The following is a 4,864-nucleotide window of genomic DNA, read 5'->3' on the forward strand; positions in this document are numbered from 1 at the left end:
GCTCCACCTCCAGCAGCTACAACAGTAACATGCTGCTCTAACACTGATGCTTCACTATTAATAATCTAATGATGTCATATATAATAATATATCAGTCAGAGGGACCAAACCACTACTTTTACTGCAATACTTTAACTACATCAAGCTCATAATACTTATGTACTTTTACTGCAATACTTTAACTACATCAAGCTCATAATACTTATGTACTTTTACTGCAATACTTTAACTACATCAAGCTCATAATACTTATGTACTTTTACTGCAATACTTTAACTACATCAAGCTCATAATACTTATTTTTACATTACTGTATTATTATTTGCACTTAAGTAAAGGATCTAAGTACTTCTTCCAACACATTTACAGCTGCAGTCTTTTTCTGGGTCAATCTTATTTTTCTCAGTTGACTCATGACACAGTCAGTGTTGTAATAATGATGATAAAGCAGCTAACAGGCTAATTGTGTTGAATTCAAAGTGTGCAGGTCTGTGGTCGGCTCTCTTTCTCTCTCTCTGTAAGATGATCAGCTGGAGATGAACCTTGCTTGACCTCCACTTAACACAGAAGACGGAACGATGGGATATCTTCTCTCTCTTTCTTTTTGTCCAGTAAATAAAACCTTTAGAAGACTAGATCTTATCTGAAGAGCTCAGCAACCAATCTGAAATAAAACAGCCCTCATCTACATGGTAAAGGACCTAATATCTGTAAATAAAATGCTGTTTTTAGATTGTTCGTTTTGAATAAAGTGTTTAAAAATGCCCCAAAACATTTCCGCTTCTGAACATTTAGGACATTTGAGAAAGGACACAGGTAGATTTCTGTGATGATACCTGCTTGATGATGAGTGTGTGTGTTGGAATTTTACAGGAAGTAGGGTGAAAGGCTTTGTGAACTACAAAAATCTAGATTACAGCTATGGCAACTGTGAAAGTATCATGTTTTACCTGGTGCTGTGATTTATATAACACACAAAAAAACTATAAAAAGGAAAAACATGCTATCTGGCAGGTAGCTCAAACTGAAGTTGCTTAACAACTAAAGGACCTCAGGTTGCTCAAGCTAAAGTAGCTAAAGGATGCTAGGTATCTAAGCTGATTCAACTCAAAGACATGAGGTTGTAAAGCTAATAGCTAAAGGACATAAAGTAGCTAAAGTAACTACAGGACTTCAAGTAACTAAAGCGATAAAGGACACAAAATGCTATATTGCTAAAGGACACCAGGTAAAGCTGGAGTAGCTGAAGGACCTAAAGCTAACAGGGTAGCTAAAACTGAAACACATATTGTGCTAAACTAGCTAAAGGACAAAGGTTGGTGCATTGTTATCTTGAGGCAGCAGAAAGCGATTGCGCTATTGACCAACAAAAACCTGGTCTGAAGTCAATAGTGCAGTGTTTCACTGTTATTTCAAGGATGCATTATCAAGACAGTATGCGCCTACATAAGCGGGTGTACAACGTGCGTAACTCTGCTTGTTACCAAGTAGCTAAAGCTGAAGAAGCTAAAGGACATCAAACCAATTTTATGTGTAAAGCTCAATATCACAAATCACAAATTTTCCTCAGAGACTTTACAGTCTGTACAGCAATACAACATCCTCTGTCCTTAGATCCTCAATTTTAATATGGAAAAACTCCAAAAAAAAAAAAAAAAACCTTTAACGGGAAAAAATGGAAGAAACCTCAGGAAGAGCAACAGAGGAGAGATCTCTCTCCCTGGAAGGACAATCGTGCAATAGATGTGTGTACAGAATAGAACACAAATTTCAGAATACAGCATTGAACGGGATAACAAATCAAATAGCTAAAGCTAAAGAAGCTAAAGGACATCAGGTAGCTAAAAGTAACATAGCTAAATAAAACAGGAAGCTACATCTAGGTGGCTAAAGGATTTTAGCTGCTGAAGATGAAGCAGTTCGAAGACATAGCTAATGCTAAAGTAGATACAGGACACTAAATGTTTAAGTAGCTAAAGGATGTACCTAAAGCTACAGTGGGGAAAGGTTACATAGCATTGTTGCTAAGCTAAAGTTGCTAAAAAACATCAGGTAACTAAAGCTAAAGTAGCTGAAGGACTTTAGGTACCTAGAGCTAATAAGCTAGCTAAGGTAATAGGACAGTTAAACCTAAGTAGGTAGCTGGAGCTAAGATATCTAAAGGACTAAAAGCTAAATTAAATACTAAAGTAGGTAAAGGACATTTGTAGCTAATGCTTAAGTAGTTAAAGGACATTAAGGGTGAAATAGATAAAGGTCCCCAAAAGCCTAAAGACAGATGTAGATATGATCTATATGTAGATAAAATGGTAAGATGGCTAAAACTATAGTAGCTAAAGCAGTTAAAGCTAGAGACGCTAAAGTACATTAGGGAACTAGAACTAAGGTAACTAAGAGTTATGTAGCTAAATACATCAGGTAGCTAAACAACATCAGTTGGCCACGTCTCGGTGGCTAAAGGATTTTAGCTGCTAAAGATGAAGTGGCTCAAAGACATAGCTAATGCTAAAGTAGATAGAGAACACTAGATGTTTAATTAGCCAAAAGACATTAAGCATGAGCAATATAAAGGACACCAAGTGCTTAAAGATGTCAAGTGCATTAGGTGGCTAAAGCTTAAGTAGCTAAAGGACACCAGATAGCTATCCCGGTGGCTAAAGGATTTTAGCCTCTAAAGATTAAGTGGCTCAAAAACATAGCTAATGCCAAAGTACATACAGTTCAATAAAGCTAACGTAGCTAGGTTACTTCATCTAAGTACCTAAAATACATGTAGGAGCTAAAGCTAAAGTAGCTAAAGGACATCTGGTAATTAAAGCTAAAAAAGCTAAAGGACATAAGGTAAGTAAAGCTAAAGTAGCTAAAAGACATAAAGGAGCTACAGCTAAAGTAGATAAAGGACATAAAGGAGATGATGCTAAAGTAGCTAAAGAACATCAGGTAACTAATGCTAATTTAGCTGAAAGACGTTAGGTGGTTAAAGATAAAGTAGCTGAAGGACATACAAGAGATGAAGGTAAAATACCTAAAGGTGAAGCAGCGCGATTTAAAGACACAGCTGCTGCTCTGCAGGTTTCTGCTCTAGTTAACCAGACCTGAAAGAGGAGCAGCTCACAGTATCAGTGTCACTCTGCCTGGAGCGGCTCTCTTCATCCGGCCTCGCCACTCTGACATACTGGGACCAGTGCCAGTGCTGGAGGACATGCTGGTTTTAGCAGCTGGAAGATGTCCTGACAAGTATTTTACAGCAACAGAGAAACGAGTCGACAAGGTGACGGCCTGTCAGACGGTGAGCAGGGCCCAAAACACACACAGATGGTTAGATTTACAGGTTGAACTCGGTACAAGACTAACTTCACTGGAATTTAAAATGGAGCTCCATGAGTTTTAAGTATAAACAATGAGATTAACATATATCAGACCTTTGCGAATTTCACAGTTTTTTTGTGATTACTGCGACCAAAAATGCTTGATTTTGCAGCAGCTTTTCTCAAAAATTGTGATACAATTTGGGAAAAATTCCAAGCAAAGGAAAATAATAAAAATCTACCACCAGGGAAGAGTCAAATGTAACCACTTCCTTCAATAAAAAATGTACTGGATATCACTGAAACGATATTTCAGTGCTATTTTTTAATTGAACTTCTGAACATGAGAACCATGGGCTCCAATTTATATAAAAAAGAAAATACTATACTTGAGTTCTATTTATAAATCTTTATTAAATAAACTTTCACCTCAACATTAACACCAAATAAAATCAGTCAATAATGACATTAAAATAAATCCATTAACATAAAAATATAGTTTCATTTCCAAAGTGCTCATTTTTATATTTGAGAGGTAGATTATGTCCATCTTTGCTGTCTGAACAAAATCAACTTGTATTCTGAAGCAATCTCTTACACCTATATTATTGTATATAACTCATGTTTGAAACTACAGTTCAGATTTGTCCATCTTCCACCTGAAGGCGCCTGAATCCTTGCTGAATACGCACTGCGATGACGTAAATTACTATGACACGAAATGGGAAAATTGGTCCACATCACAAGCGGTCTGTTGATTTGGTAAGTTGCAGTAATTTAGCAAAATTGCCACAAATATTGTAGAGATTTCTTGAATTTGTGTTAATTATTGCAATCACAAAATCTCAGTTTCCTGGAGGGACTGATATAAAATGTAGTTTTCTGGGAATGTCATTGATTTGTGTTGGTGCTGGTGGTCGTGGTTGTAAATAAAGAGGCTGGTAAACTGATCTCAGCTGTGTTTTCTTCCTCCTCCCCGCAGCCCAGCCGGGCTAACGTAATGGAGAATAAGTGATTCATGTTTGTAATGTTTTTGTTTTTTTCAGATGTGTTTCTGTTGTTGCTATTGATGCTTCAGATGTTGTGTTGTCAGCGGAAGAGATGACCGAAGCACCGTCAGCCATTTCCAAAGCCGCAAGATAATCGATGCAGCAGATTATGACCTCAAACAACAGAGATGATGGGTAACTGTGGAGCTGATGAATAAACAAACATGAGGCCGAGTGCATCGTGTATCTGCTCGATATACAAGATCAGAATAATAATGATAATAAAACTTTATTTATGTAGCACATTTCATACAAAAAAGATGCAATAATATGTGCTCACAAAACATGAAAACAGAAACATTAAAAGGTTAAAAAAGAGATTTAACAAAGAGATATTTAAAAATGAATGAAGCTCACTAATTTCACCACATTGTCAATAATAGGAATTTTCTAAAAATACAGAATATAGAAACAATAATTCAACATATTGGTATATTGTGAAAACACATTGCATCCTGTAGTAGAAAAAACCCCTAACCCTAACCCTAACCCTACCCCAACCCTAAC

The 4,864-nt window shown here is 36.6% G+C and overlaps 1 long non-coding RNA gene across 2 annotated transcripts; it reads left to right on the plus strand.

The window, feature by feature from the left end:
* The first annotated feature begins 316 nt into the window (after window positions 1-316).
* Window positions 317-4,610, plus strand: LOC121881090. 2 transcript variants are annotated; one of them, XR_006091696.1, is made up of 3 exons: window positions 317-3,289; window positions 3,946-4,070; window positions 4,355-4,610. It is a non-coding gene; the product is annotated as an uncharacterized LOC121881090 (long non-coding RNA). The 2 variants fall into 2 exon arrangements; XR_006091697.1 differs by having other exon boundaries at window positions 3,974-4,070.
* Window positions 4,611-4,864: the final 254 nt, after the last annotated feature.

This window comes from Thunnus maccoyii, chromosome 16 (assembly GCF_910596095.1).
Source record: "Thunnus maccoyii chromosome 16, fThuMac1.1, whole genome shotgun sequence".
Classification (NCBI taxonomy): domain Eukaryota; kingdom Metazoa; phylum Chordata; class Actinopteri; order Scombriformes; family Scombridae; genus Thunnus; species Thunnus maccoyii.